Source organism: Abrus precatorius, unplaced genomic scaffold (assembly GCF_003935025.1).
Source record: "Abrus precatorius isolate BTA unplaced genomic scaffold, Abrus_2018 Scaffold2, whole genome shotgun sequence".
Classification (NCBI taxonomy): Eukaryota; Viridiplantae; Streptophyta; class Magnoliopsida; order Fabales; family Fabaceae; genus Abrus; species Abrus precatorius.
The window spans coordinates 19,205,540-19,217,050 of NW_020874362.1; positions in this window are offsets into that span (position 1 = coordinate 19,205,540).

Here is an 11,511-nt window from a genome sequence, read left to right on the forward strand (position 1 = left end):
AAAATAATCAAGACAATTCTTGGATGATATTGAAGCCAAGTGTATTGCATACAATTACTCTAAAATGCAGAACTTAGAGATCAAGTCACTATTCTCCTCAGTGAATAAAATAGAAAATTCCACATCTAGCTAATTATTCTGATACTAGCAAACCAAAATTAGCAAACAATCGATATCTAAGAGTGACTAGCTTAGTTGACAAATTTTGAGGCGTTACACACTGCACTTAGCCATGCTCACTGTGGCACTGTGATGACAGTTTCTTACCATAAATGGTCACTGGTTACCCCTGCTTCACGGATATTGCGTGGGCAGTCACGAGTCGCTCGACAAAGGTAGTGGTCAAAGGTCTAGTCAGGAGGAGAGTGTGTGGCCTGTGATGCACCCACGCTCACTATTGGTGTCACCACCACTCTCTCTTCTCCAAGGCATTTCTACTGTCCCCATCTTTCACACCTCTAGTGTATCACTGAACCATTCATAGCAGCATTACAACGGTATTTAACATGCCCCATTCACACACACTTCAATTGCACACAATACTCATATTTGCATACGATACTCAGGCCCACATTCATTCACATTACATGACACTTAAGCCCATACTCATTCACAGTACACAACATACAGACTCATATATTCACTTACATTTATTAAATCACCAATCAATGGCATTTCATAATACCCAATCACCCACAATGGTTCAACTAACTCATCACACATCACATGGCATTAAAACATACAAAAAGTTTTCATCAAAACACACGTTTCCTACCTCTATCTCAGCCATATTGCAATATTTAATCAGAATAAATGAAAATCAAACACGAGGAGATAGGGTAGAGTCCCCCCTTACCTCAATTCGAAGACCCACAATATGAATCAACACTAGAGTCGTCCCCCACACAAGTTCTGTTCTAAATACATGGAGAATTCCTATGAGAACTCAAAGAGAACCACGAAAATAGAGAATGAGGTTAAGAAACCAAAACCCTAACCATAAAACTTACCTCTAAACGTGAATTCGACCTTCAATCTTGCTCCAAAATGGCTTTGGAGGCAATTTAATCAGTGAAATAGGGTTTAAGATTGAGAGAATAGGAGAAATTTCGAAGGTAGATATGAGAAATGAGGTTCCCCAAACCTGAACCCCTTTAAATCTCTTTCTAATCGTGACACTCTCGCTACAGCGAGACATCCTCGCTGTAGTAACACCCTTTCTCGTTACAGCAAAAATTTGAGAGGAAACTGCACTCTAGTTTCTGTAGAATCTCGCTACAGTAAGGCCCTTTCGCTACAGCGAGATTGCACCAAAAAATGCACCCCAAACTATCGCTCTCTTGTTACAGCAAGAAGGCGACAGTTTCACACCTTCCTCTTAGGGCCCTCTTGCTACAATGAGAACACCATGCACCAGACACTTAGCTAAAATTTCAGTCCAATTCTAATCGTCTACAACAATTCTAGTTCCACTATAATCAGTACACATGCTCATACCAGCCTACATCAACACATATACATATATTCTCCTCACAACGCATATATATATATATATATATATATATATAAAGTATACAACACATGAAAATCCCCATATGCCCTTATATTAATAATCAAATAATATTATAAAATTCGGAGCGTTACATAATTTACTCTAATAAGAGCTATAAATAGACCAATGAGGCTTTAAATTAAGTGTGTAATTTGATACTTTGAGTTTTTAAGATTTGACTCTTAATAAGAATCCTTGTTTTTACCTTCTCTTAAATTCTCTCTTCTTTCTCTCATCCTCGCTTGGGTTAAGTGTTTCGATAGAAGGCTAAACTTCTCATCCAATCCACAAAATTCAGATGGTGTAAATTCGATTTAAGTTTTGCACCAATATCTCTGAGTTTGTTCTCTTCTTTTCTAATCTTAGATTTGTGAATCGTGATTATGATTAACTTTTCTGTGGTTAGAATTTAAATTAGAATTCGATTGATATTTTGATTTGATAATTAAATTCAAGTTAGGTTAAATGATAAATTGATTTAATTCATAATTTGGTTCAATTAGATTATTCGATTGAATTAATAATTGGATTGGGTAATTGTTAAAATTCAAATTAAAATCTTTAGATACTGTGATAATCGAAATTACATGCATTTGAGATTTTGTGAATTCATAATTCTTAATTTATTTTTATTCAAGTTAATTGTGTTTATAGTTTTAATTTAATTGATTTGAGATTTACAAACCCCAAACTGTTACTCACGTTATTAAAGAACCTAAAGTTCAATTTAATTGAATATGTGTCTATGTTAATCGACCTAAGTTGAGCTTTATACCGCAAAATTCTTAGAAAAAACTTAGTTGTTTTGGTAGCGACTCGACATCATCTATCAAGCCGCAGTGAGCTACTCCATGCCATTGGGTCATCTCCTCCTTCACTACCCCCAAGATCCTTTTATGAACTTGGACACATGCATTCCCCAATTGTGCCACATTGTTACCTTAACTCTTTCCATTCACTTCCATGCACGATGCAAATGAGTAATTGGATGTACATATTATCCTTACTCTAAACAGGCGCATTTCTTGAAATAGCATTCAGACTCAAACAAGGTAATATGCAAATATCTATTATGTTTATCTTATGCATGTATATATTATGTTTATCTCAAACAACATACTCCATTCTTAATAACAATCAAACCCAAACAAAATATTTTCATACATGGCTACCGTATCAATTCCTAACAGTACACTACTTTTTATAATAACAATCAGACCTAAATAAAATATTTCATACACATTTACTATATCAATTCCATGCAGCGTACTACATTTGTAATGATAATCAAACCCAAACAAAATACTACATAAAATACTATATATATAATTTCAAACGTATAGGCTTTCAACAAGTGTACTTGAAATTCACACTAAGACACATATGAAAGGTGACAATGTTCTTCACATGAATTATCTTATAACTCAAACCACTAATCTAATTGATTTGTTAACTAATATGTCCACCTTTAGCAGGCCTGATTTAGGCAGGGATATCTAAACTTAAAGGCTAAAACATTTATTTATTTTTTGTCAGGTTCCCTTTGGTTCTTATATTGACCTACCTAATAAAAACATGATTCTTAAAATTCTTTATTCACGATTAATCAACTTACTAAAGGTGTAGTTACAACTAAAAATCTTAACGTGCCTTATTTGAACTCTCATGGATTTGTAACAATTCATCCAATACACATAGTAAATTCTGTATCCAAAATATAAAACCACACAGTATAAACTTTGAGTTTTGTTCAAGTCCACCGAGGTACATGGTGCAAATTACAACCAAATAAAGGGATGTCTACTTGCAGAAAACATTACAAACATTCTCATTCAACCCTCTAGGTCACAGGTCCGAGAGACAAGGAAATTCTAGAAATTGAAAAACATTTATCCTACCACACCCAATTTGGAATAAGATAGAAAGAAATATCTTGTGAATCTTAATCCAAAACAGATGCACCAATTATACACATAGGGATGAAGAGTTGTATACCATGCATGGTTTCTATTTTATTTTTTTAAAATAATGGACAAGGCAGCATGTCATAGGGCGAAACAAGCTTTTAGGGAGAATACACATGAAATCTGAAGGGGTCGGTTGAGGTTTCTCATTGAATATAGGTGGTTGGCCATAATGATTTGAATCTGTGATAGATTAATTATATCGTCATCTGTTGTAATTCTTTGATAAATTTAATGCAGGGGGAATAAATGAAGAAGGGTTTAATGGTGCAATTAGTAGGGTATGTGAAAAGGTATCAGCCAGGTGAAACGGCATATAGAAAGGAGAGGAATTTATAATGTGTAGTTTGTGTGAATAGTGCCAAAATAATGGCAAAACGGTAGTCCATAATCAATGTCTAAGGGTATGAAGAGTCTGCACTCAATGTAGTGCTTAATAATGGTAATAAAATCACAGCAGTGGCTAATTATGACTGGTGTCACTTTCTCCCAGGGCATTTGTTTGGAGGGCAAGTGTACCGATCGAGAAGTAATAAATGGTTCTTAAATTAAGTTCCTGAAATATCATCCCACAAGGATTGATTTTTAATTACTAAGAATTTCCTAATTCAATTGTTTAAGCTTCGAAGATACAAAATTAATTAAAACAAGAATTTATAAAATCAATTATAAAACTAAGAGTAAGGACTACAATGCACGTCTTGGTTAAACTTATTGGAGAGGAACCTAGGGCATATGGGTTTTTTAATTCAATCCTTTATGTTATTTTTTTGTTTAACTCTAAATCTGATTTCCTTGTGATTACCAATCATTCATAGGAATACTATTAATACATAATGGTCATGCAATATTAATATTATTTTCTCTAAATTAACATCTCCAATGGTCCTGCAAGACATCAATTTAAGAAAGCTTAAGGAACATATGAACTTACTAATTTAATAACGATTAGATCTATTAATTAACCGAGGTACGGTCGCTTGACGATATAATTAATTAGGATTAAGAGAGAGGCGCAATAGGATAAAATCTAATCACGAAACGAAAATCAAATTTATATTCAAATGTCAAAACCCTATAATTTCATGAACAATAGTTCCCATAGCCCTAGGTATGGACTTAGTTACTCATGCTAAAGAAAAGAACTAAAACAATCATAAGCAAAGCCATAATTAAAAGAAATAGTAAACTAGAGTGTGAGATGTGTTTCCAGTCTTCAAGTATGATCGCTCGAAGCTCCAAGTCTCGCCAAGAGTGTGCCAAAGATCTCGTGCAAGAGAGACTAGATGAGATATATCCCATAGCAAAAGCCAAGGAAAAAATGGTGTCCACTATGATGCCTGAGGTCTCCTTTTTAATAGGGTTTGAAAACCCTAAAGACTCTTCATAATTGGGCTTCTTGCAGATGAGCATAGCCGTGCATGGGCTCGAAGCACCCCTGTGCTTATTGAATGGGTCTGGGTGTACTGACTGCTATGAAACTCTAATCTTCCATCAATTTGGGCCCATAATGCACCTAAAATTCACTTGCGGCCTCTTTATATCAAACTGCACAATTAATATATAAATTAGTGTAAAACTCAAATAAAATAAAGGTTAAATATGAATATATGCGCTGTAAAAGAGGGCCTAATTACAGACTTATCAGCATTAAAAGATTTTTTATTACAACATTTAAAGTGAAAAGGGATCTATATGCCTACCCTTTAATGTCTCTACGTGATTCTTATGTGTGAGAAGGGAAGTAATTTTTGGAAGAGTAAATTAAGAGTGGGAGAGCAATGATTATGTTGTCTTTAATGTGGTTTTAAAGGAAGGAACCAGTGGAACATGGGAGGCTAGGTAGGGAAAACGAATAGTCCTCAAGTCAATCGAACAAAGTTGTATAAGGATTTATAACACATTAATCACAGTGAGAGGAACTTGAAATGGTTCGGAGTGGAAAGTGGAGAAGTCACACGTGAACTACCTTATTAATGAATTAATAAGGGCTTTTCATCTCCCCTTTCCTACATTAGTCTGAGAAATATTAAGAGAACTGGGCACAATTAAAGGTGGAACCAGTGGAGTGCAAGGGTTTAGTGTGGGGAAAGTAGAATGACGCCTAGAGGACTTCTAAGAATAGTCTCGACACCTTTATCCAACACCCCCAAACACATCTTTCATGCAAACGTAAACAATGCATTATCAGAAGAGAGGATGAGTAAGGTATAACCCCTGAGACCTAAAGCATGACTAAAACTTGCACACATTCTATACCAAAATGCTTGCACAATGATATGCAACACTTAAATTGCATTAAACAAGAACAATAAAAATAATTTTGAATGAAACACACCACATGAAATTAAAGAGTAAGAGATAGTAAATTTTTTTTCTTCTAGAAATACATCAATAAACACCAAATTAAGGTTCAGGAGATAATCTAAGTTCTCGAAGTTTCTTGTCATGCTTGATAGGTCCTCCTATCCTGCTTTCCACTAGTCTGTCTTTCAAGTTAGCTTCGTAGTCACAACATTTGCTTACCAATGTAGGTAGATCATTCAATTGAAGAATACAGACCGCAGTAAGAATATCTGCTCTCAGTTCATTCTTGAATTAAGCACAAAGGGCTTCATCACCTTCTTTATGTTGAAAATGAGACCAATACTTCATTAGTTCAAGGAATTTGGCTACATAATCACACACTGTCATATCTCCTTACTTCAGTTCTAAGAAATCTTTACCTTTTTGTCTCTTTACATCACTAAGGAAATAGTTTCCTAAGAAGGTTGCTTTAAAAGTTTCCCAAGCAATATATCAATTCTCCTGTGGTAGGTTCTGACTTGCAAACCTCCACCAGTCCCAGCTTTCCCTCCAAGCATATATGTAGCATATACTACCCTATGCTCTTCATGAAAACCTATTACTTTAAAGAATATCTCTATCTTAGCAATCCATCTTTGTGCTCCTTCTAGGTCAAATCTACCTTCAAACTTTGGAGGATTATACTTGGTGAATGTAGACAATCATCAGTACTTTGTGTAACGCCCTAAATTTTGTAAAGGTATATATATATATATATATATATATATATATATATATATATATATATAATATGATTGTGGATTTCTATTAAATGGTGCTTGTAAGCATAATAATGTGAATGTATGTGTATAAATGCATGTGGATAAATATGCGAGTATAAAGTGTGTGTGTGTATATATATATATATATGTTGAGAATGTTTGACTATGGCTAGTTTGATTTGATTGGAAATTTGGCTAAGTGTGGGTGTTGCAGGGTATTCTCACTGTAGTGAGAAAGCCATGGGCGAAGAGCATGAAACTGTGTCATTCTCACTGTAGCGAGAATGTGATCAATTGGATTTTTATAACCTTATTTCCTCTCATTCCTAGCTCATTAATCCTCTTTTGTGCCTAATTGGTTTGAATTGGATCATTTTATGATGTTTGAATTTTATTTGGGCTTTATTTAATTTTTCCAGTATTTGGCAAATTCTGATACTGTTTTGGTTTCTGGACCATATCTTGAGTTGTAGAACTCAGTTCATTGTGATTCTTGATTTGTAGGAAAGCTAAGAGAAAGGTGCACAATTCTTATGAGAAGTCAGAACCCAATTCTGATGATAAGAAGCTGAATTTGGGCCTGGAAAATGTCAGAACGCTGCACTTGCAGTTTCTGACCTTGGTGTAGTATTTGGGCCATATCTCAGTCCACAAATGTCTATTTAAGCCCATTCTAGTTGCGTTTTGAAGCTAACATCCAGGGCTACAATTTCTGTTCATACCAGAAATTGAATCGGATAGATCTTCAAGGCCAAAAATACCATCGAAGATCTTCTCGAATTCATCATGGATACTGAGCAGCAATTACAAGCATAACTTTCCCTCCAGAATTCGAATTTGAACAAATAAGGATTCCAGAGACAGCTATTGAGTAGAGGATTAATGTAATTGAATAATTATTAATTAGGTTTTACGTTTTAGCCCTTAAGAGCCTGTATTTAAATTAGGGCAGTAGGCTGTAAAAGGGTGGTTGAGACGTTAGGAGATTAGGTTTATGTTTTAGGGTTTTTGTTTTCTTCTTCTTTTTCTCTTCCGTTTTTACCTTTTGTTTTCCTCCATTAATGGAGGCTTAGACTTTCATCTAGTCCAAGGATTGAAAAAGGGCTTAGACACTCTTGAGGATCGATTTCACAATTTATTCAACAACAAATTCAGTTTCATCTCTTCCTTCTTTCTCCTTTTGCTAATTATGATTTTGAATTGAAGTTCTTCGTTTGGATTGATAATTATGCAGTTGTTTGATTACATATTATTCGGTTGATGTATGTAATTAATTCTTGAAGGAGTGTGAATTAGATTTTCAGGTTTGAGATCTAAGATTAATGGCATTGGTGAATTAAATTAACACAAATCGATTAGGTTCTAGAGGTTTCTGAACTTTGAGCAAATTGTGTGTTAATCGAATGCATAAGTGTTCTCGTGTGAATACTTAATTTGAATTGAGGTTTCATTCGAATTTAATGTTAATCACTAATTTGTTGGTTGATGCATCTTCTTAGAATCTAGTGATAGAGTGGTCGTAGTTCTTCTAAATTCTTGGATTAGAGTTTTTAATTCTTGTTAACTTTTGATTCTAATTAGTGTTATTCTATAAATCAAACCCCCTTTAATTTTATAATCGTATAACATTATCATCATTGGGAGGCGACTCAGATTGCACCTCTTACTACATAATTTTTATGCAATTCAATTTTTATTAATTTGTCCGAGCACGACACTCGCGATTAGAAGGCTACATTGAATGGTGCATTTCTAGGATCAGTCTTGCAGTAGCAAGATTTTGCGTAGTCCTAATAAATGTATTATGACATGTGTTATAATCTCACCCGTCGATGTATCACAACACATATTATAATTGCATAAATTAGTGTTTTTATCACACATCTATTAGTTCTTTTTCCCTTTTCTCATATTCTTCTCAACAATTCTCAATTATTCACACCAATTCTTTCCTTTACTTTTCACTTAAAACATATTTTTCATCATCTTTTTCTCATCATTCTATTAAATGAATATGTTTAAAAGTACACACTTTCAGACTTTATTCAATTCACATATATGTAGCACAATATCTTTCATCTTTCAAAGATAGTCAAATCATTTACATCAATCTCACTTCACAATCAAACTTTTCAATCAAGCATATAATTATAAAATATGAAACACATAATCAACAGTCCAATACAATGCACCAAAGGTCGGGTACCTTCAGACTCAGACCAACCTCGCAATTCATAATTAATTTGCCGAAGAATACACTCTTTCGGTCTTAATAAAGTCTTCTAGTCTATAACAATTTTAACTTTTTCATCATTCAACACATATATTATTCAAAAAGATAATAACTTGCAATATCATTTATACATATGTATATATCTACTGAGTAACTTGTCTATAAATACATCTTAAACTCATTCTTTCTCGTGACTTTTACAATAAACTTTGTCTTAAGTGATTTTTAAACAAATCAAAAACCCTTTTTACACCAAAGAGCAAATTTTACCATATTGTTTCAAGAAAACTCTATTGATTTTCTATTTATAATAAGGTACTTCATATAACGCCTTACATTTCTTTTCTCAATATATAATAAATTTTCATAAAAAGTTAAATAGTAGAGTAATTTTATTTTATTTTCTTTCAAAAACTCTCTAAATAGAAACAGACATGGAAATGATATAACGTTCATAGAGTAAAATTTCATTAATTTATAAGTACTTTAGAAAAAACAAAGATTCTAGAATTTTCATCAGCAATAAAAAGAAATAGTAGTCTTACAACTGTTTCAAAATAATGCTATAGAACTGAAAATATTCATTACATAACTCAAAATAACTAAGTCCTATAGTAGTTCTCATCCATCCATGCACTGTGAGCCTAATACTATTCGTCCTGGTTTCTTGAAAAATGTTGTGTAAGGGTGAGTCTCTACCCTAACACTCATACATAACACATATTCATCACACACATCTTATCACGATTAAAGAAAACATCATGGCATTACATATCAAAGTGTCATATATAGCATATTCTCATCTCAACACAGATTATATTCCATAGATTCACAATTTCTTTTACTTTCATCCGCGCTTACCACGCCCTGTGGCCACAGTTATCCGACGCCTCTATCCCGAGGTCTTACACATCCATGTAAATAGTCGCCGGATGGCCCAATGCAATACGGATACAACGCATGCAATAGACGGCCCCTTAGCAAAGGTAATGGTCAGGAGTCAAGTCGAGAAATGAGTGTGTGGCCATGTGGTGCATTCGAACACAATATTCCGTGCACAATCTCGAATGTCACTCACCACGCTGCATTTCCCCAAGATATCCCACATCGTCTCCATCTTCCACTTCCCCAGTGTATCTCTGTAACTATTTACATCATATCTTTTTCCATCTCATACTCTTTCGAGCATATTCACATGTTCACATATGCCATTTATCATGTTTACACATATTTTTCATTATATTTCCACATACTTTTCATCATATACATCAAACCATGGCATATTCACAATACACATCATTTTTACATAAAACACAATATATTCAAACATGAAACATCCATCTCTTCGTATATTTTATATCACAAAATCATAAAATCATATCAACCATCCTCAATATACCTTATCATGCCCTATTTGAACATAATATCACAATTTCACCATGTACTCATCATAAAATCACATAAACAGCTAATTATTCTCACTTTTCACCGATTATTTCTCATAAAACAGGGATTATTCCACATATAATCACATACATGACAAGATCTATGAGAATACAAGTAATAAACATAACAAAATGATAAAGTAAAGCCCCCCTTACCTCAAAACAGAGCTTTTGCAAGGATTTAACCAAAGATTTTTACTCTAGAATGGAGTTTTTCCTAAGAACATCATGAATATCTATAAGAAAAAGAAGAAGAAGAGAAACGAACGGTAAATCTAACTTCAAACTTAGAGAAACTTACTTGAAATCCTTTAGAACGGACGTAGAATCACAGATTTGAAGAGAAATCTAACTTTAGGAGGTTTAGTATGGGAGAAAATGGCGAGATATGACCTTAGAACCTTCGAGAACCTTGGGTGGGAATGAAAATTTCATGTGAAGCCCCCCTATTTATAGAAATTTTTTTGAAGATGTCAGCGTCAATGTGATGTAAGCGATGATATCAGCGTGAGATCACTGATGACATAAGCGATGATGTCAGCGTGAGGTCAGCGATGATGTCAGCGATGACATCAGCGTTATGTCACAGTTGACATTAGGGGTTACTGTACATACACGGTTTCTTTCTGCTCACAAAGTACTACAGATTTTTCCCATTAATATACTACAGGCATGACACAAAGCATAGGATGTTACACTTCAGTCCTTTCAAGATCATTGTACATATTTAGATAGAATCTAGGGTTTAGGAATAACTCTCCTTACCTGAAAATTGATCTCTGAAACTATTATTTATGTGCTCTTAGAGAGAAGCTCCACATTTTGACCGAAGATACTACCTATGACCAGAGTCCTTCCTATTATAGAGTATAATACTATTATAAAAAGAGAGAACAGGAAAATGAGAGCGAGATTCCAAAATTAAGCTCTAGAAACTTACCTAGATTTAAGTGAAATAGACGTCTGAGCTCAAATCCAAGAGAGATTCAATGTTAGGAGAGAATTTTTCTGCGAAGGGAAAGGGAGTGAACGAAAAGAATAGAGAGGGAGAGGTGATTTTGGTGAAAAATGAAATTTCTCAATGCGAACTCCCTAAAATACCTTTCAAACCCCCCACGCGCTTGAGCTAGCGGGCTCGTGCTTGAGCGAGCTCATTCTTGCCTATGCGAGCTCTTTCTCGTTTGAGCAAGAAAATTAGATAATGATTTTTCCAACTTTTTTTTGATATTCTCTCCTTGAGTGAGAATAT